The 22922-nt window shown below is 45.4% G+C and overlaps 1 protein-coding gene across 1 annotated transcript in view; it reads right to left on the bottom strand.

Annotated features, from left to right (window-relative positions):
• MYT1L (myelin transcription factor 1 like) overlaps nt 1-22922 on the bottom strand; it is a 901397-nt gene that overhangs the window by 94106 nt on the left and 784369 nt on the right. The window lies entirely within an intron of this gene.

Below are 22922 nucleotides of genomic sequence, written 5' to 3'. Positions count from 1 at the left end.
GTCAGCTTTTGGAAATTTGCATCTGTGATGTTTTGCATGTAAGTTTCAATTTTTCTAGTATTGCTGCATGCTGAGTCTGACTTCTTGAGGTAACTTTCGAGTTTAGTATTTTGCCTTCATATCTGTTGTGTCATGTGTTTTTCATGTGATCAAGGTGCAGTATTCGGCTAGCGTGTAGTATTTTTAGCCCTTTTTGGTTTTTTTTTGTTTCACTAGGTTGTGCACTGCTGTTTTAGAGCCCGGTGTAATTACAGTGCTGCCTTTCCATGCATAAGGTTGTAGCTTGTCCTGTCCTTGGAATTAGTACTGTTATGGTTTGGTAAGGTTATGAGTGTGCTTTTGCACACGTTTGTGTATAGTGTTTTGCAGTGGAGAGATTGTGTATTGGCCTTACTGAGGTGGCACCAAATCATCAGAAAGGGTTTTAGAGCCAAAATCATGACACACTACCTCTTGAAGGATCTACATATAGTCATTCATAAAAGGAGCTAATTGTGAACACTTTCCACCCTAAAAGGGTGTTTTGTGGCTCTACATGAGAATTGTGATATTATGATCCCTTGTTTCATATTGTTGACGGTCTGCATTTTCCGTATGGGTGGTATATTGGTTTATTAGGGTCTGCCCAGTGTTATGGTACAGTAAGGTTTATGACTGTGTTTTTGCACAAATTTGTGCATAGTGTTTTGCAGTTGAGCAATTGTGGTTAGTACATGCTTTGAGCAACCACTTTATTCTTTGACATACGATACATATTTAATATCTAAATTTAATAAAAGGTATTAATTGTGACTTATTTTTTACTTTTTTTTCTATGTTGTCAGACAATTATGGATGTAAGCCCCGCCCATGGCCTCACCCCTAACCCCGCCCCCTTTAGCCTCCCCAAACAGTTGGGCCACCGACCGCCTATGAGCGCAGCTCCTTGCTGGTGTCCGCAGTGCAGCTCCTTGTTTGTGTGTGGAAAACAGCTCCTTGTCTGCGTTTTATATGCAGTTTCATTGCTACCGTATCTTCAGTTCTGCAGGTACCTCTGACATCTTTCAGTGGGGCACTGCTCATCCTCTGCCTGTTACTATCAGCTTCTTCTCTGCTTGTTCAGTGCATTTCTATCTTTGCCAGAGGTGTGCAACTCCTTCTCTGCCCGTGGTGCGTGGCTCAGTTTGTGTGCTTTGAGTGCAAATCCATTTGTTCTCATTGAGCACGGATCCTACTCTGCCTGATTAGCGCAGCTTTATTTCTGTTCCTTGAGCACAGTTTAGTCTCTGACTGTGGAGCATATTTTTAACTTTGCCTGTTGGGCACTGTTTCACCTTGTCGATCAACCTCAGCTGTTTTCTGCGGGTTGGATACAGTAACTTCTCGGCAGCTGTGGCATACCACAGTTTAGATTGCTAGACAAGGCTGCCTTGTCTCCTGTTAGCTACCATTCCTGTGGCACCTTTTATTGCTGTAGCCTCTCTGGGCTGGCGAGAAGCTTCTCCATTGCTGGAGTTTGAATTCGTCTCTGCTCTTTTTGTGGCTTCTTGGCACCTTGGGGGTCCTTTCTCCGCAGTGTGGCTCTCAACTCTCTTTCTTTTTGTCTCCTTTTGTTCTCTTGGCTCTGTCCTTTCATCCCTAAGTCCAGAGCAAGCTGGTTTAGGAATACTCTGTTTCTACGGTTGTACCTTGATATGCTGCAGCCCTTTTCTTCATGGTTCTCCTGGAGAGACTAGCACTCCAGTTAGTTAGTTCTCTCCACTCTGGAGTCTCTTCTTGTTCTGTGGAGTTTGATTCTCTCACTAGGCGCAGGTCTGGGTGGTTCCTGGGCCTTGCTTCCTTTCTTCTATGAAGTGTGGCACACTGTTTGGGGTTGCGTACTCCTAGTACTTGTTAGGGTCGCTTCCTCCGACTATCTTAGACTCAAGGCAGACCGGCAGGTTTGGGAGTTAGTCTTTGTCCTCCCAGGGTTCGGAGAAGTGGATCCTGGTCTAGGAGAGACAGTTTTTCTCCTTCCTTCCAAGGGGAGTCCTTTGGCATGAGTATCTTTGCTGCTTGTTTTGCTACTCTCAGGACAGGGGTACGTAGTTTTTCTTTTGCTCAGGACATTTGTTTTACATCCTACAGCTTCACTTCCTTTTCTTGTGTCTAACTCTGTTCTATTTTGGTTGCCTGATGGTTCAGATATTTGAATCCATTTCTGTTGATCAGTTTTTGCTGTGTGTAAGCTTTGTTGATTTTTCAACCTTCTGCATTCTTCTTTTCTCCCCCCCCCCCCATCTTTGGGAAACTGCTTTGCTACATCCCATTAGTCTGGACTGGTCTGGTATAGATGACAAGGAAGGAAAAAATTATGTTCTTACCTGATAATTTTCTTTCCTTTAATCATACCAGATAGGTCCAGATGCCCTCCATGGCTAAAGTCTGTCAGAGTGTTGTTTCCTGTAGGTATCCCTGGCTGTTCCACGACGCTTCAATACGGTGGGATGTCCTACAGCACTGCTTACTTCATCTTCTCTATTCAATCTCCTGCCACTTGTTGTTGTGCCAGCTCTGTATGACTCCTGTTACTTGGGATCACAAAGTTCTTTCCCCGGATTCAGGGGTAGATCTGTATGTGCTTGGGCAAGCTTGGTATGGACCATTCCCTCCCGCTTACTTTACTGTGAGGGGAGATTGCAGTTGCCTTCGGCCAAGCAGGAACAGTGAGGTTCTGCATATTGGCTCCAAGAGTTTGCCTGTTTGGTATTAACTGTGTTTTCTCCTAGACTTCAGAGCACCCATTACTTGGCTATTCAAAATACTGAACATTCCAGGCTGCACAATACCTTTAAGGGGTGGTTTACTTGGAACTATTTTCTGTCTCCTTCCGCTGGTAGATGGACACAATCCATTAGTCTGGACTGGTCTGGTATGATTAAAGGAAAGAAAATTATCAGGTAAGAACATAATGTTTCCTTTGTGTATGGTTAGCATGTGCTACAACCTGCACTAACTGTTTACCATACCTTAGTAAACATACCCATATGTGGGTTCTTTTTCTGATGTTCAATTTGTGCTATCAACCTGTGTGCATACTTAAAAGAAGCTAGAATGCCATTAATGTTATGTCAATTCAAAGGAACATTGTAATGTCCACCAGGGCAAGATACAGTACTTGCTCCAGCACATTTCACTTTAATTGAGAATAAGCATGAACTCTTTCCATACATCAGTCAATCGTTTGCCTCTCATGGTACCTCATTGTGTCAAAGAGCTTATACGTATTAATTAAAATGCAATATTCTGGAGCAAGTAACTGGATCCTGCTGTGGTGGCTTATTTGAACTGATATCACATTAGTAATTACATTACGAATGGAAAACAAAAATTAGAATGTTATAATGCCTTTGTATCACTTCATCATGCGACCGCACCTCGAACAGTATGTGCAATTCTGGTCACTACATCTCTGAAAAGATATAGTGGAATTTGAAAAGGTACAGAAAAAGGCTACAAAATGATAAAGGGGACGGGACGACTTCCCTATGAGGAAAGGCTAAAGTGGCTAGGGCTCTTCAGCTTGAAGAAGAGATGGCTGAGGGGAGATATTATACAGGTCTAAAAAATACTAAGTGGAGTGAAACAGGTAGACGTGAATCACTTGTTCCTCACTTGTTTACTCTTTCCAAAAGTATTAGGACTGGGGGGGGGGGGGGGGGCGTTATGCAATGAAGCTACTAAGCAGTAAATTTAAAAGAAACTGGAGAAAATATTTCTTCACTCAACCTGTAATTAAACTCTGGAATTCAATGCCAGAGAATGTGGTAAAAGCAGTTAGCTTAGCAGGATTTAAAAAGGTTTGGATAATTTTCTAAAAGAAAAGTCTATAAGCCATTATTAAGATGGATTTGGGGAAAATCCACTGCTTATTTCTAGGATAAACAGCAAAAAAAAAAATCAGTTTTACTGTTCTGGGATCTTGCCAGGTACCTGTGACCTGGATTGGCCAATTTTTGAAACAGGATACAGGGCTTAATGGACCTTCGGCTTGTCCCAGTATGGCAATACTTAAGTTCTTAGCAGATTCGACGTTGCACAAACCCTACACCAATCTATTTTAAACACAGCATCCCAATTGTGCTTTTAATGTTTATATTGACCTCAGCAGCAACTCTTTTCACATGGGCCACTCAATCTGTGGTTCACCTGCTTCCTCATAGGTCATCTACTTTATTATATCCACATATACTATTCTTTTATAATGTTTTATATATTTTTCCAAGAAAAAATTTTGCTTATCTTATTATAAAAGGACCAGTTGCTTATTCTAATCATTTACATGTGTAAATGAGGGTTTATGGATTATGAAATTGCTTTTCACATGTTTATTGGGATTTAATTGGATTTATTAATTGCCTTTATGAAGAGATTCACCCAAGGCAGTGTACAATAGGTACAGTTTAACATCAAACTTATAAGTTTAACAGTATAACAATAGTAAAATGAACAACTATAAACATAAATACAATGAAAGAGGAAAACTTGAAAACAGCAAATTGAAAACTAATAATAGAAGTATCCAGTGCTTTCTTTGTGCCGGTATGGCGTACTGGCACCTTTTTTTTCCCAATGGGCCAGCTCACCTGCCTACCCTTAGCTCCATGACAGTCCTGATTTCTGTTCCTGCCACCCCGCGTTTAAATCTTTTATTTATTTTTTTACCTGAAGTCGCAGCGCCAGTGGTGGCGTTACTGAAAGCAGCAGGCTCGCCTCCTCCAGCCTTCCTTTCCCTCTCTGTGTCCCGCCTTCCTCTGACGTAGTTTCCTGTTTCCGTGAGGGCGGGACACTGAGAGAGGGAAGTGAAGGCTGGAGGAGGTGAGCCTGCTGGGGCGGCAGGAACAGAAAGCAGGGCTGTCGGAGAGCTAAGGGCAGGTGGGGCTGGGGTTGGTAATGGAACTCGACGGGGGCTGAAAAGGGGGCAGGTAGAAGCTGGGCGAGTTACTGGACATGGATGGGAGGGGAGGATAGGGGGCAAAGGAGAATCGATGGACATGGAGGGAAGAGCAAAGGAAAAATCGCTGGACATAGATGGGAGGGGAGGGCAGAGGAGAATCGCTGGGCATGGAGGGGAGGGCAGGGGAGAGAGGAGAATCGCTGGACATGGTTGAGAGGGGAAGATAGGGGCAAAGGAGAATCACTGGACATAGATGGGAGGGGAAGGCAGAGGAGAATTGCTAGACATGGATGGGAGTGGAGGGCAGGGGAGAGAGCAGAGTTGCTGGACATGGATGGATAGAGGGAAGGGCAGGAGAAATGCTGGACATGGATAGAGAAGAGGGAGAACAGAAAGGAGATGCACAAGAGGGGAGGGGAGAGAGGAGAAATGCTGGACATGGATGGAGAGGAGGGAAGACAGAGGAGGAGATGCACATGGATTTAGGGGAGAGAGGAGAAATTCTGGATGGAGGGGAGGGAAGAGAGAGGAAATGAGATGAACATGGATGGAGGAGAGGAGAGAGGAAAAATGCTGGACGTGGATGGAAAGAGGAAGGAGATGCATACTGACTAGATGAGGGAAGGGAAAAGAGGAGAAAAACTGCACATGGATGGATAAAATAAGCAAAAGCTGGATCCACTCTATACCTCCTCCAGTCAAGTCCGCGGAGGACAAAGCTTTTACCTATGGATGTAGGGCAAGAAATGAAGAAGAAAGGAGGAAAATGAAGAAATAAATGGAAAAGAAGCCCTGGAAACAGAGTTAAGGGAACAGATAGAGAGCAACAGAATCAGAGACTGGGACCAAAATGATAAGAAAAACAAAGTCACCAGACGACAAAGGTAGAAAAAAATCATTTTATTTTCATTTTAGTGTTTGGAAGATGTCCAATTTGAGAATTTATATCTGCTGTCTTACTTTGCACTGGGTATACTGGAGCTGTAACAGCTTACAGAAATCATTTATAATGAAAACAAATCACAAGTTATTTTTTCTCCTATACTGGTATAGTATTTTCAATGATATTGCTTATATGCGCCACGGCTGGTATAAGGGGTATGGCTACTGTGGATGTGGCTACCAAAGGGGCGGAGCCATAGATGATGACCACTGCCCATAATGAGTACCGGTACCTTTTTTCCTACAAAAAAAGGACTGGAAGTAACATGAAGCAGGATCAAAAATATACACATTTTAACAGCACTGAAATTCATATAATATGATGTAAGCGTAATAGTGATGGAATATCTAATAAGCACACAATTAGAACATTCAAATGATATTGCTATGATACTAATGCTTTTCTACAAAGCGAATGCTACATACCTGTAGAAGGTATTCTCCGAGGACAGCAGGCTGATTGTTCTCACTGATGGGTGATGTCCACGGCAGCCCCCTCCAACCGGAAACTTCACTAGCAAAGGCATTTGCTAGTCCTCGCGCGCCCATGCACACTGCGCATGCATGGCCGTTTTCCCGCCCGAACCGGCTCGTGTTCGTCAGTCCCATATGTAGCAAGACAAAGACAAGGGAAGACACAACTCCAAAGGGGAGGCGGGCGGGTTTGTGAGAACAATCAGCCTGCTGTCCTCGGAGAATACCTTCTACAGGTATGCAGCATTCGCTTTCTCCGAGGACAAGCAGGCTGCTTGTTCTCACTGATGGGGTATCCCTAGCCCCCAGGCTCACTCAAAACAACAAACATGGTCAATTGGGCCTTGCAACGATGAGGACATAACTGAGATTGACCTAACAATTTATCCAACTAACTGAGAGTGTAGCCTGGAACAGAATAAACATTGGCCTAGGGGGGTGGAGTTGGATCCTAAACCCCGAACAGATTCTGAAGCACTGACTGCCCGAACCGACTGTCACGTCGGGTATCCTGCTGCAGGCAGTAATGAGATGTGAATGTGTGGACAGATGACCACGTCGCAGCTTTGCAGATCTCTTCAATAGTGGCTCACTTCAAGTGGGCCACTGACGCTGCCATGGCTCTAACATTGTGAGCCGTGACATGACCCTCAAGAGCCAGCCCAGCCTGGGTGTAAGTGAAGGAAATGCAATCTGCTAGCCAATTGGATATGGTGCGTTTCCCCACAGCCACTCCCCTCCTGTTGGGGTCAAAAGAAACAAACATTTGGGTGGAATGTCTGTTGGGCTGTGTCCACTCCAGATAGAAGGCCAATGCTGTTTTGCAGTCCAATGTGTGCAGCTGACGTTCAGCAGGGCAGGAATGCGGACGGGGAAAGAATGTTGGCAAGACAATTGACTGGTTCAGATGGAACTCCGACACCACCTTTGGCAAGAACTTAGGGTGAGTGCGGAGGACTACTCTATTATGATGAAATTTGGTATAAGAAGCATGAGCTACTAGGGCTTGAAGCTCACTGACTCTACGAGCTGAAGTTATTGCCACCAAGAAAATGACCTTCCAGGTCAAGTACTTCAGATGGCATGAATTCAGTGGCTCAAAAGGAGGTTTCATCAGCTGGGTGAGAACGACATTGAGATCCCATGACACTGTAGGAGTCTTTACGGGGGGCTTTGACAAAAGCAAACCTCTCATGAAGCGAACAACTAAAGGCTGTCCTGAGATCGGCTTACCTTCCACACGGTAATGATATGCACTGATTGCGTTAAGGTGAACCCTTACAGAGTTGGTCTTGAGACCAGACTCAGACAAGTGCAGAAGGTATTCAAGAAGGGTCTGTGTAGAATAGGAGCGAGGATCTAAGGCCTTGCTGTCACACCAGACGGCAAACCTCCTCCATAAGAAGAAGTAACTCCTCTTAGTGGAATCTTTTCTGGAAGCAAGCAAGACGCGGGAGACACCCAACGACAGACCCAAAGAGGCAAAGTCTACGCTCTCAACATCCAGGCCATGAGAGACAGAGACTGGAGGTTGGGATGCAGAAGCGCCCCTTCGTCCTGTGTGATGAGTGGCGGAAAACACTCCAATCTCCACGGTTCTTCGGAGGACAACTCCAGAAGGAGAGGGAACCAGATCTGACGCGGCCAAAAAGGAGCAATCAGGATCATGGTGCCTCAGTCTTGCTTGAGTTTCAACAAAGTCTTCTCCACCAGAGGTATGGGAGGATAAGCATACAGCAGGCCGTCCCCCCAATCCAGGAGGAAGGCATCCGATGCCAGTCTGCCATGGGCCTGAAGTCTTGGACAGAACTGAGGGACCTTGTGGTTGGCTCGAGATGCAAAGAGATCTACCAAGGGGGTGCCCCACACCTGGAAGATCTGGCGCACTACTCTGGAGTTGAGCGACCACTCGTGGGGTTGCATAATCCTGCTCAACCTGTCGGCCAGACTGTTGTTTACGCCTGCCAGGTATGTGGCTTGGAGCAACATGCCGTAACGGCGAGCCCACAGCCACATGCTGACGGCTTCCTGACACAGGTGGCGAGATCCGGTGCCCCCCTGCTTGTTGATGTAATACATGGCAACCTGGTTGCCTGTCTGAATTTGGATAATTTAGTGGGACAGCCGATCTCTGAAAGCCTTCAGAGCGTTCCAGACCGCTCGTAACTCCAGGAGATTGATCTGCAGATCGCGTTACTGGAGGGACCAGCTTCCCTAGGTGTGAAGCCCATCGACATGAGCTCCCCACCCCAGGAGAGACGCATCCGTAGTCAGCACTATTTGTGGCTGAGGAATTTGGAAAGGCGCGTCCCAGAGTCAAATTGGACCAAATTGTCCACCAATACAGGGATTTGAGAAAACTCGTGGACAGGTGGATCACGTCTTCTAGATCCCCAGCAGCTTGAAACCACTGGGAAGCTAGGGTCCATTGAGCAGATCGCATGTGAAGCCGAGCCATGGTAGTCACATGAACTGTGGAGGCCATGTGGCCAAGCAATCTCAACAACTGCCGAGCTATGATCTGCTGGGACGCTTGTACCTGGGAGACGAGGGATAGCAGGTTGTTGGCCCTTGTCTCCGGAAGATAGGCACGAGCCGTCCGAGAATCCAGCAGAGCTCCTATGAATTCGAGTCTCTGTACTGGGAGAAGATGGGACTTTGGATAATTTTTCACAAACCCCAGTAGCTCCAGGAGTCGAATAGTCATCTGCATGGACTGTAGAGCTCCTGCCTCGGATGTGTTCTTCACCAGCCAATCGTCGAGATAAGGGAACACATGCACTCCCAGCCTGCGAAGCGCTGCTGCTACTACAGCCAGGCACTTCGTGAACACTCTGGGCGCAGAGGCGAGCCCAAAGGGTAGCACATAGTACTGGAAGTAACGTGTGCCCAGCTGAAATTGCAGATACTGCCTGTGAGCTGGCAATATCGGGATGTGCGTGTAGGCGTCCTTCAAGTCCAGAGAGCATAGCCAATCATTTTCCTGAATCATGGGAAGAAGGGTGCCCAGGGAAAGAATCCTGAACTTTTCCTTGACCAGATATTTGTTCAGGGCCCTTAGGTCTAGGATGGGACGCATCCCCCCTGTTTTCTTTTCCACAAGGAAGTACCTGGAATAGAATCCCAGCCCTTCTTGCCCGGATGGCACGGGCTCGACCTAATTGGCGCTGAGAAGGGCGGAGAGTTCCTCTGCAAGTACCTGCTTGTGCTGGAAGCTGTAGGACTGAGCTCCCGGTGGGCAATTTGGAGGCTTCGAGGCCAAATTGAGGGTGTACCCTTGCCGGACTATTTGAAGAACCCAACGGTTGGAGGTTACAAGAGGCCACCTTTGGTGAAAAACTTTCAACCTCCCCCCGACCGGCAGATTGCCCGGCACGGACACGTTGATGTCGGCTATGCTCTGCTGGAGCCAGTCAAAAGCTTGCCCCCTGCTTTTGCTGGGGAGCCGACTGGCCTTGCTGAGGCGCACGCTGCTGACGAGAGTGAGCACGCTGGGGCTTAGCCCGGGCCGCAGGCTGTCGAAAGGGAGGATTGTACCTACGCTTACCAGAAGAGTAGGGAACAGTCCTCCTTCCCCCATAAAAATGTCTACCTGAGGAGGTAGATGCTGAAGGCTGCCGGCGGGAGAATTTGTCGAAAGCGTTATCCCGCTGGTGAAGCTGTTCTACCACCTGTTCGACTTTTTCTCCAAAAATGTTGTCCGCTCGGCAAGGTGAGTCCGCAATCCGCTGCTGGATCCTATTCTCCAGGTTGGAGGCACGCAGCCATGAGAGTCTGCGCATCACCACACCTTGAGCAGCGGCCCTGATTGCAACATCAAAGGTATCATATACCCCTCTGGCCAGGAATTTTCTGCACGCCTTCAGCTGCCTGACCACCTCCTGAAATGGCTTGGCTTGCTCAGGAGGGAGCTTGTCCAGCAAGCCCGCCAACTGCCGCACATTGTTCCGCATATGGATGCTCGTGTAGAGCTGGTAGGACTGAATCTTGGCCACAAGCATAGAGGAATGATAGGCCTTCCTCCCAAAGGAGTCTAAGGTCCTGGAGTCTTTGCCCGGGGGCGCCGAAGCATGCTCTCTAGAACTCTTAGCCTTCTTTAGGGCCAGATCCACCACACCAGAGTCGTGAGGTAACTGAGTGCACATCAGCTCTGGGTCCCCATGGATCCGATACTGGGATTCGATCTTCTTGGGAATGTGGGGATTAGTTAGTGGCTTGGTCCAGTTTGCCAGCAATGTCTTTTTTAGGACATGATGCATGGGTACTGTGGACGCTTCCTTAGGTGGAGAAGGATAGTCCAAAAGCTCAAACATTTCAGCCCTGGGCTCATCCTCCACAACCACCGGGAAGGGGATGGCCGTAGACATCTCCCGGAAAAAGGCCGCGAAAGACACACTCTCGGGAGGAGAAAGCTGCCTTTCACGGGAGGGAGTGGGATCAGAAGGAAGGCCAACAGACTCCTCGTCAGAGAAATATCTGATGTCCTCCTCCTCCTCCCACGAGGCCTCAGCATCGGTATCAGACACAAGTTCACGAACCTGCGTCTGAAGCCGTGCCCGACTCGACTCTGTGGAAACACGGCCATGGTAGGAGCGTCGAGAGGTGGACTCCCTCGCCAGCATCGGCGAAGCTCCCTCCGCCGACGGGGAGTCTGCCTGGGAGGCGGCCGTAGCCAGTACCGGAGACCTCACCTCGGGCAAGGGGCCAGCCGGCTCCTCACTCGACGGTACCGGTGGCGCAAGCACCCCCGGTACCGGAGGGGAAGGGCGCAACAGCTCTCCCAGAATCTCTGGAAGAACGGCCCGGAGACTCTCGTGCGGAGCGGCTGTGGAGAAAGACTGAGAAGCCGATGCAGGCGTCGATGTCAGAGGCTGTTCCGGGCTGTCCAAGGGGGAGCGCATCGACACCTCCTGAACAGAGGGTGAGCGGTCCTCCCGGTGCCGATGCCTATTGGGTGCCGACTGCCTCGGCGACCCAGAGCTCTCGGTACCGAGACGGAAAGGAGATCGGTGACGATGCTTCTTAGACTTCTTCAAGTGAAACATGTCACCAGAGCTTCCCGGTACCGACGAGGAGGACGTAGAATCCAGCCGTCGCTTCCTCGGGGCCGAGGCTGAAGAAGGTCGATCTCGGGGGGGCTGTACTGCAGGAGCCCTCAGGGCAGGGGGAGACCCACCCGAAGGCTCACCGCCACCAGCAGGGGAATGGACAGCCCTCACCTGCACTCCAGACGAAGCACCACCGTCCGACGACATCAGCAACAGCGGAGGTCCCGGTACCACCGACGTTGACGCAGCCTTTCGATACCTCGGTACCGACGATGCCGAAGGTAGGGGCCTCGATGCAGTCGATGCCGATGCCAAGGTCGAAAGACTTTGATGCTGTCGACGTCGATGCACTCGATGCCCGTGCTGTTGTCGTCGAAGAGCCCAAGAACAACGCGTTCCACTGGGCCAATCTCGCTACCTGAGTCCTCTTTTTTAAAAGAGCACAAAGACTGCAGGCCTGCGGGCGGTGCCCAGCCCCCAGACACTGAAGACACGAAGCGTGCCTATCAGTGAGCGAGATTACCTGGGCGCACTGGGTGCACTTCTTGAAGCCGCTGGAAGACTTCGATGACATGGGCGGAAAAATCACGCCGGCAAAATCAAAATTTGCGATGATGACGAAGGGCACCAAAAAGAAGGGAGAAAAACCCGAATCGAGGCCAAATAGCCCGGTTCCGAAAGGAAAAGGAAACTTACTCGGGAAAAAGCTGGAAACACGGGAAAAGGGTAAAGACCGATCGGTCTCGTTTTTTTTTTAGCGAAAATCGTGAAGACGCGCGAGGGTCAACTTGAGGGGCACGAAATGGCGGTAACACATGACCGTCCCGAGCGCGGAGAAAAGAAGACTGACAAACACGAGTCGGTTCGGGCGGGAAGACGGCCGCTCACGCGCGGTGCGCATCAGCGCGCAAGGACTAGCAAAGGCCATTGCTAGTGAAGTTTCCGGTTGGAGGGGGCTGCCGTGGACGTCACCCATCAGTGAGCATAAGCAGCCTGCTTGTCCTCCGAGAATACAACTTATCATATAGCTGAAGGGCCAAATGCAGATAAATAGATGGGGACAAGATGCATGGTACAGAGTCAGTTGTGATAAATAAATAGGTGGCTAAACTAAAGGCATGTTTAGAAGAGCAGATGGATTTCCTGTGGTGTGGATTGTTTCATTAAATTAATGAATATCATTGTTCCCCTGAAAAATTGTCATTTCAAATAAGGTCAGGACTTTAGCCTACTTTTTAGTCACCTAGGAGGTAATTTTATAAAGAGCCGATAAAGATGCCCCTGTACAAGTCGTTGGTGAGGCCCCACCTGGAGTATTGTGTTCAGTTTGGGAGGCCGTATCTTGCTAAGGATGTAAAAAGAATTGAAGCGGTGCAAAGAAAAGCTACGAGGATGGTATGGGATTTGCGTTACAAGACGTATGAGGAGAGACTTGCGGACCTGAACATGTATACCCTGGAGGAAAGGAGGAACAGGGGTGATATGATACAGACGTTCAAATATTTGAAAGGTATTAATCCGCAAATGAACCTTTTCCGGAGATGGGAAGGCGGTAGAACGAGAGGGCATGAAATGAGATTGAAGGGGGGCAGACTCAAGAAGAATGTCAGGAAGTATTTTTTCACGGAGAGGGTGGTGGATGCTTGGAATGCCCTCCCGCGGGAGGTGGTGGAGATGAAAACGGTAACGGAATTCAAACATGCGTGGGATTAACATAAAGGAATCCTGTGCAGAAGAAAGGGATCCTCAGGAGCTTAGCCTAGAATGGGTGGCAGAGCTGGTGGTTGGGAGGCGGGGCTAGTGTGGGCAGACATATACGGTCTGTGCTGGGGCTGGTGGTTGGGAGGCGGGACTAGTGCTGGGCAGACTTATACGGTCTGTGCCGGGGCTGGTGGTTGGGCAGCGGGGATAGTGCTGGGCAGACTTATACGGTCTGTGCCAGAGCTGGTGGTTGGGAGGCGGGGTTGGTGGTTGGGAGGCGGGGATAGGGCTGGCCAGACTTATACGGTCTGTGCACTGAAGAGGACAGTACAAATAAATTCAATGTGCTACTTTTTTTATCTTCTTGGGCAGACTGGATGGAACGTGCAGGTCTTTTTCTGCTGTCATCTACTATGTTACTATGTTACTATATAGTTAGGTGGCAAGTATGCATGTAAATGCTGGCATTTCATTATTTGTCTGCATATGTAAACACATATACATACAAATAACAATAATCTGCCTATGTGCTATTCTGTAAATATCCAGGCAATTTTAGAAATGGGTGCACTACTTGTGTGCATTATTGGTGCCAATAATTCACACTAGGCACTAATCTATAAGGTAGCGCCTAAGTGCTGCAGTGCATAACTGCAAGGGACATACACATGGGCAGAGTATAGGCAGGCCATGGATGTGTTGCCAAACAATGCACACAACTTGTAGAATACTATCTTGTGCCCACTAGCCATTGTCCTGGCATAAGTGATTGTATCTAACCTTGGCACACCAAAGCAGGTTTGTACTAGTATTCTCTAGTGGCTTAGATGTGCCTACTTGCCATTTTAGAATTGGCACTACTTCCCATCTTGGTGTCTGTGACGAAATAGTAGGTTTTTAAGCCTGTGAACTGTATTAATTATTTCATGAAGTATATTTCTCCTAATTGGCCAGCAGATGGTGTTTGTTTTGTGTTTTAAAGCTGTTGCAGAAAAAGACTTTTTATTTTCCAGATTAAGGGATCCTTTTACTAAGATGTACTGAAAAGTGGCTTGTGGTTGTAGACGCGTGTATTGGATGCGCACAGGTCCAATTTTATGCTCACCTGCAAAAAAGGAATTTTAAATTTTTTGTCCAAAAATGGACGTGTAGCAAAATGAAAATTGGCGCGCATCCATTTTGGGCCTGAGATCTTACCACCACCCATTCACTTAGCAGTAAGGTCTCACGCGTTAACCGGGCGATAATTGTCAGCTTGTGTACAAAGTCTATTACTTCCCAGTTAACTCTGCATGTCGGAAAATAAAATATATTTTCCGGCATGCGTAGTGGGCGCGCATAAAAAATGAAATTACCGCCTGGGCCATGCGGTAGTTCCGAATTGGCGTGTGTTGGGCACGCGTAGGCACCTATGCAGCTTGGTAAAAGGGCCCCACAGCTTGGTGAAAGGCAAACTGCAGTACCATTTGCCAGATACTTTCAAAGCTGGTACCCTGGGCTCTGATTGACCCTGGAGTTCAAATGTAGCCAGGAGGTACTGGATTTTCCTCAGTCTCCTTGTGGGGGTACAGAGGAGAAACATCTCTGTCCTGAGACTCTGTTCAAGACTTATGAGCAGTTAATTTCGTGAAACTCCCCAGGTGCTACCCAGGTAATAAGAAGTGTTAGATAGTTTAATGTTGATCCTTGTTTTGGTTATTTGTTATTGTTTGCTGTACTTTTTCACCTGTTTTTTCAAGTGTTCGCTGTTTCACTGTGACAATAAACCTGTTAGTTTATTGGCTCTGTTGTTCTGGACTGACTAAAAATCCTGGTGGTTTGTTTTGGGTCTATGGGTGCTTTCCAGGAATTGTGGGACACTTGAGACTGTGACCCCAATAACCTAGAAATCACCGGGGAATAACTTGAGAGTGAGATACTCGCCCAGAGGCAAGTGGGACCCAGTCAGTTGGAGGAGGGTGCTAGTGCAGAGTACAGTGGCAGGTGGATCTGTGCAGTGCTGAGGGCTGACCCTCTAAGTGGCCGCAGGGATAGCCCCAGGCATGTGCTAGCCATTTCATGACAGCGTCAAATTATAGAATTGTCTCATATGTGCTTATCTAGGACTGCATGTACTTTGTAGGTGGGTGTTCACATAGGTAGAACCATGAGAGAGACATAAAACTTACACACATAGATTATCGAATATTATAACATGTATCTTTTTTTTTTTTGCAATATAGGCACAAACATTTATGTCAGCTCTATGGTTGTTGTAACTGGTTGTGCCTAATAACATGTGTATATCTAGTTATACTAGTATTCTAGGCAAATGACAGTGGGATGATGATCATCCAGCATACCTGTTTTTTCTCAAGTCTTCTCCACCTTCCCACTGTCATTTGCCTATTACATTTCACATGGGATTCATTTTGGTTTTCTTCTTTCTTACACTAGTATTCTATAAAGAAAAGTAGCCCCCCGATTCTATAAAAGGCACTTTAAATTGCACACGCAAATTTGGGGCATGCACCCAATTTGTGTTTGCAATTTAATTGAATAACAAGTGGAGGAGTGGCCTAGTGGTTAGAGTGGTGGACTTTGGTCCTGGGGAACTGGGTTCAATTCCCACTGCAGGCACAGGCAGCTCCTTGTGACTCTGGGCAAGTCACTTAACCCTCCATTGCCCCAGGTACAAATAAGTACCTGTATATAATATGTAAGCCGCATTGAGTCTGCTATGAGTGGGAAAGCGCGGGGTACAAATGTAATAAAAAAAATTAACACTGATAACTGGGACCTTTCAATCAATTATTGGTGCTAATTGGCATTAAAATCTACATGCGTAAATTTATGAATGGAACAAAAAAGGGGGCTCAGCCACGGAAGGGTCATGTGCGGATCAAAAACATTCCTGCAATTTGGATTTACACCAGGGTTCAGCTGGTGTAAATTGTGGCGCCTAACAGTAATTGTGGATCCTGACGCTAAGTGCTATTCTATAAATGGCGCCTAACTTTGGGCCTATTTTACTAAACCGTGCTGGTGATTCCCTCGTGGCGAATTTGAAGCAGCCTATTCAAAATGAATGGGCTATGTCACATTTGCTGCACCAGGAATCACTAGCACAGCTTAGTAAAAGGGGACCTTTGAGCACCATTTATAGAATAGTGCTAAGTACTATTTTTTTTGCACCATTTAGAGAATTTACAGCTAGGTGCCTTCTTTCCTTTCTAGAATAGGCTCCCAAAAGGTGCCTTCTAGGAGTTTAAGTATCTGCCAGCAGCAAAGATAAGTACTTTTCTTTTTATTTAACTAAAAAATAACAAAAATAACATACAGAACTTCATTCAAATATACTTTGACTTTGGATCAATGATTACTTTTTTTTTTCCAAAGGGAAGCCAATGTGTACAAAAAAGAAATGTGAAAACTATCCATATGTATAATGACATCAGTAAAAGTAAATATTGTATATTTCTACCACATTTCTGTTTTGTTTTTTTTTCTCTGTTTTTCTTAAGCTGACTTTTTCTTATAACAAATGTATTCAATTCATATTTGTTCTTGCCTAGCTGTTTTGTGATCCAAATTTACTACTGCTGAAAAGTAGGTGCAAATTTAGCAGAACTGTTTTTTTCTGTAATTTTCAGAAAAGGTTTTTGGAAGCTGAAACAATTTTATATTCTTCCTGGGAAAATGCTATTTTCTAATCAGTCCTCTAACCTTCAGGGCTGAGACTGGTGCTGAGGCAGATTCTGACACTATTTTATAGAGATTGCACCAGACCCAGTTCTTTTTAGAAAAAGCATTATTGCATTGCTTGACATTCATTTATGACTGCTTTGTAAATTTCTCAGGTACTGGATTTAGCACCTGTATGCAAGGTAATATTCTGTACTACTGCTGGCACAGCTAAAGCCAGAGTTTAGAAATGGATTCCAAGAACCTTCTGTCTCTTGTTCTTTGCCTCATTTTGAAGATTGATTTTCAGTAGTTACCAAGGTCTGCGTTTAAAGCTGGGACCCAAAATAGTAGTTACTAATTTTGATGATGACTTCATAGAACTCCATCTCATAGACCGACATGGTATTCTAATTTGTCTTGTATAAGAAAAGCTTTACTGTATGAAAATAGGTCTAAAGGCCATCTGTCAGAATTTGTTTCAGTATAACTAACTGCAGTTAATGATTGATAAATCTCAATGATAATATTTTCATTCAATATTTGCTATATTTATTAATATTCTTTCAGTGCTAATGTATCACCTCATGGTTATTTTGACCCCTATTTGTTTCTTCATGGACTCTTTCAATAGGTAATATCTTTTAATAAACATTCAAAATAAAGAGACTGGATTAAACATTACAATGTAGAATAAAACAGCAGATAATGACCACAAAACTCATCTAGTTGCCCCAGAATGTTCTTGGAATCAATTTCTAAACTCTGGCTTTAATTATGCCAGCTATAGTAATCCTATTGATCTCCGTTTTTCCCCACCTTAGAAACTGGGCATCCCCTAGCTCTTTTTGTGTTATCTTGCATTCTGTTATTGTTTTTATCTTCATCACCTCTGAATCTACATCCGATTAAGGGGCCCTTTTACAAAGGTGCAGTAGGGCTACCGCCTGGGTATCATGCACTAAATCGGCCCTACCACTGGGGTAGCGCAGGAGCCCAGCGGTAGTTCCGAAATAATTTTCTATTTTCTATAATGGGGACTGTCCTGGTGGTAATTGGCTGCTCAGCTGCATTGCTGTGCGCTGCCTGATTACTGCGGCGTTAGCATGTGAACCCTTATCATCAAGTAAATAGGATGTGGTAAGGGCTCATGTGCCAAATGTCCAGGCACTAATTTTGGACTTAGTGCCTGGCCATTATTGGCAAAAATAGAAATGCAGCTTTTTGGCAGATGCACTAAGCAGTGGCCTGAGTGTGTGGGAAAATCACCTACTAAAAGTAGTGCAGGCCACTTTTTAGCATGCCTTTGTAAAAGGGCACCCAAGTTAGTCTTTCCTTCCAGTGTTCTATTCTGTTTCACTAAGGTTCAACTGCCGTATATTGGCCTCTCTTAAACAAGAATGATGACCTTAATTCTACATATATGCCAGACCCCTACAACAATTTTGAATGAACACATTTCAGTGTTATGGACATGGATCTGTAAGACCATGTGAATATCTTTGTGTTTTCTTAAAAGGGAAAGTCTCAGCAAAATATCAGTTTGTCTAGTTTACATACTTTGACTAGCATACAAAATTGATTTTTATCATTACTAAAATTCACCCAATTTTCTGATCTAATTTTGGCCATCCTTTAAATTAAGTTTGCCTTTATTTTCTCAGGCACTAGTGGTAATTCAGTTATCATTGATGATGTCCCTGTGCATAGACAGGTTTCTTTGTTTCAGAGCACATAAAGAATTATAGATATTTCAGGACTGACAAAAGCAGTCATTAGTGTCACCCATGACAATAAAGGAAACATACAATATCACAATATTTCATAGGAGGCAGCTATGCTTGTTCATTTTCATGATTCTAGTGTTCTTTTTATTAACCACTGCATCTAAACAATTAGCATCTTCAAATTTCTCACTTTCTGTTATTAACACGCAAACATATCACTTCCAGGTCAGACTGACATTATCGCCAGCAATGCACACAAAGATTCCAGTGTACTCAACTACAAATTTGTTCACAAGTGGAGCATATGCATAAGTACAAACTATCCCAACATGATCTGGAAGGGGATTTTATAGCAGAGTATCAATTTGAAAAGGCACCTATGTTATGACTATTTGATAAAGGCCATTAACCTCTCAAACAAGCCAATTTAAGCAAAAGTTCACAGAGATACCACTAATAAACCACAATGTAATTACAGTGATACCACTCATAAACTAAAATTTAAGTGGCAAATATGTAGAAAACCTCAAAATAAGCTAAGGATAATTGCAGCAATTTACAGCATTACTTTTAAGAGCTCTAAAATGTAATTATTGGTTCTAGTCACTCTCATCAAATGTTCTAAATACTTTTTTTTTCTTTGGATTATATAAAAGTAAAGTCTCTGGAGCTTCTGTGCAGTCCTGACTATAGTTCATTTCTTGAAAAAAAAAAAACCTATTTTAGGGGGTCATCAATTCAAGAACACTTCAATGATGGTGTCTTCCTATGTGCCTTTATAAAACAGGCTTGTGCAATGATCCCCAGTAGTGAATAAATGCCCCAGCATATATTTATGTTTGCTCCAAAGAAGGTGTAAATGTGTTTCTCTGAGGAGAAGCAGGACATTATCTTCTCCCATGTGGATGTCATCATCCAAGGTGCCTCAGTGCAGACGCTGTGCTGCTCAGCGTTCTGTTACTTATAGAAGTTTTTGGCTGGCCCCCACCACACCTGCATGAGAGCCTTCCTGCCTGCCTGACTCTCATGGGCCAACACTTTTATTTTCTCTGTAGAGCTGTCCAGACATGTTTTCTTTTATCTTTGATGTGTAGTTTTTTCAGATGTTTATTTGTTTGGCTTTCTGGCCCCCTTTTCCTTGTGTAAATAGCATGGGACCCAATTACTTGTCTTTTTACTCTTCCCCTTATTCTGTTTAGATTTTTTGGCATTTTGTAAAAGTTTCCTTTCTTATTTGTGGCTTGCAGCCAACACAGGCCTGAGCTCCACATCATGGCAAAAAAAAAAAATAAAGCTTTTCTATATTTGAACCATTTGATTTTATTTCAGCTGTTTTTCCGGATATGTCCCAAAAATCTTCGAGTGAGTTTGAGAAATTTTGAGGTGAGGTAGAACCATGTCTGTGACTCATACTTACAACTGGTGCCTACTATGCCTCAGCCTTGATCTTCTGTACTCTCATTGCCATCTCTTATCCAAAATGCAGAAAAGGAAATAGAAGAGTCAAGATCCCAATGTGAAAAACTTTCTGGCCCACAGAAGTTCGGTCCATTGACATCAGCTATGGAGGCATCAACCCCAATGGCATCAGGAGCTGCACTGACCGCTGGAGATGCCCTAACATCGAGAAGGTGTCCATTTGCCTTGACATCGGGCGTCAGTAATGTCTGCTCAAATCAACCATCATCAAACATGACACCGAGGAACCTGCAAGGATTCTGCATCTTCCTCATCAGCACCAAGGGACTCCAATTCTGGGCATCCAGAGAAGCCAAAGAAGCATGTTTGAAGCATGGTGACAGGAGCTCCGGAACATCAGTATCACCAGTACCTGAGAAGCATTGGCACCGTGAAGACTACTTTTTCTCTGTGGAAGTAGTGCTGATGCACCAGTCTCCCTGAAGCCAGGACCCCATCTCTGATTCGGTTCCTACATTTTCGCAGGCTGACTCCACACTGGCACAAACCCTGGACCAGTGCTTACCGATGCCTGCCCTCTAGAAACATCTCTGGATCATATTACTAGGGGATATGGGGTGATCCTCGCTCGGCATGACACTGAGGCTTTGAGGGTGCTGGCACCAGCTATGGTGCCACTCCAGTCCATCCTGGAGGCCCATGCCCTGTCTGTTGGGAATTCGCTGACACTGGTGCCTTGTCAGGAATCAGACCTAGCGCCAACTGATGTGTGGCTCCTTTCCAATTTTTTGGAGGAGGAAGTGACCCCAGAGTGCAGGAAAAGACCGCACCTTAGAGCTCTCACCTAGAGCCTGGTCACACATCCAGTGGTCCAAATCAGATGCAGAATCAGACATCCCATAAGAAATACTTTGCTGAGTTGAGTCACACCGCTCCTGGGGACCTGATGTAGAGCCAGAGGACTTCTCAGAGGAGGGATCTCTTGGTCTAAATTCAGACCACTCTCTTCTTCAGGAAAGGAAGTTTATTAAAAACTTGCTATCCCGCATATAAACAGAATATATCTATGCATCTTACAGATTAAGTATAGGAAAGATTGAAAGAGGTAAATAGGAGGGGGAAAGAATAGCTGGGAAGTGGAGAAACAGAACTCCATTATCAATACATAGAGGGTATAGCAGACAAGGAGAGGGTAAATAAGTCTGAGCTGACCAGCAGGCATTGTCCCGGATACAGTCCTAGTGTGCTGAAAAAGCGTCCTCAACAAGAAATGTTTTAAGTCTCCCCTCCCCCCCACCAGAGGGACTCTTTCGTGAATTTTTGAGGGAAATGTTGAGTGTAGAATTTGCATTCCTTCAATTGCCTGAGGGTGTTTACAGGGTTCTGTGGCTTCCAGGAAAGACTCCACTTAATTGGAATTATACTTTCCAATGGAAGAGGTTCGCTATCAGGTGTTAGAGCAAGGCCCTAGATCCTTTCTCTTGCCCTACACAAAAACTTAAGTACCTTCAACACCTTTCTGAGTCTGGTTTAAAACCAATTTTGTAAGGATCACCTCGGTACATTAGCACTTGCCATCATTGTATAGATGGTAAGACCATCTCTGTACAGCCTCTAGTTGTTGTTTTATGCAAGGTTTGCTTTTGACAACTACCCATTCCATCAAGCCTACCATTGTGTCATGGGTCCTCAATGTCACCCTCACCTAGCTGATGAAAGCTCAGTTTGAACTACTTGATTTAAATCATCTGAAGTACCTGACCTGGAAGGTCTTATTTTTGGTGGCGGTCACTTCATCTTGCAGAGTCATTGAGCTTCAGACCCTAATAGCGAATCCATCTTATACAAAGTTCACCACAACAGAGTAGTTTCCACACACATCCTAAGTTCCTTGGATAAGATAATTTTGGAGTTCCATCTTAATCAGTTACTTGTTCTGCCAACATTTTTCAAGAAATCTCATGCCCATCCTAGTGAAAGGGCACTTCACACCTTGCGCTGCAAGTGAACTTTAGCCTTCTATCTGGAGCACACTAAAGTCTATAAATGTTCCATCCAGCTTCTTGTTTCATTTGACCCAAACAGGTTGGGGGCAGCCATCTAGCTGGCTGGAAGATTGCATCTCCTTCACTTACTCCCAGGCTAGACTGACTCTCAAGAGCCATGTCACGGCTCACACTGCCAGAGCCATGGTTGCATCAATAGTTTACTTGAGGTCAGCCTTCATTGAGGAGATTTGCAGAGCTGTAAGGTAGTGATCAGTCCACACATTCATTTCCCAGCACTGTCTGGAGAAGAATACCCAAAATAACAGCCAGTTTGGTCAACAGTTCTGCAGAATTTGTTTGGAATCTAGAATCCAACTCCACCCTCTTAGTCCCATTCTTTTCTGCTCCAAGCTACACCCTCACAACCGACCAGTTTATGTTGTTAGAGTTATTGATTCTTGTTGGTCTTGGGGTTACAAGTCACTATTGACCATTGTTTATTCTTTTCAGTGAGCCTGGTAGATAGGGATTCCCACATATGAGAAGTCAATATCCTTTTTGTCCTCAGAGAAAGCAAAGTTACTCACCTGTAGCAGGTGTTCTTCAAGGGCAGCAAAACATTCATTCTCACATACCCTCCCACCTCCTCTAGGAGTTGTATTCTCTAGGCTTTTTTATTGAACTGTGGGTTCCACACGAGTTGGGCAGGCAGTAAGGCACTTGAGTTAGCACATTGGGGGCCAGCCAAAAGTTTCCAGAAGTAACAGAATGCTGGGCATCTTCACTGGAGCTACATGGATGACATCACCCACATGTGAGAATGTATGTCCTCGGAGAAAACCTGCTACAGGTGAGTAATTGTGCGTGTACATGTGTAGTTCATAAAATATGTACATAAGTTGCAGCTTCTCCCCTGCTATGTTCAAACTATATTCTTGGGAGTGCATAACATGTTTATAAATATATTCCATGTTGTCAATCTATATACTTATATTCATATTCTGCAGGGCAATTTTAATAGACTTTTTTGCATGTAAAATGTGGT

The sequence above is a fragment of the Microcaecilia unicolor genome, chromosome 3 (assembly GCF_901765095.1).
Source record: "Microcaecilia unicolor chromosome 3, aMicUni1.1, whole genome shotgun sequence".
NCBI classification, from domain to species: domain Eukaryota; kingdom Metazoa; phylum Chordata; class Amphibia; order Gymnophiona; family Siphonopidae; genus Microcaecilia; species Microcaecilia unicolor.
The sequence above is the reverse complement of the archived record's forward strand: the minus strand, read 5'-3'. Positions and strand labels throughout refer to the sequence as shown.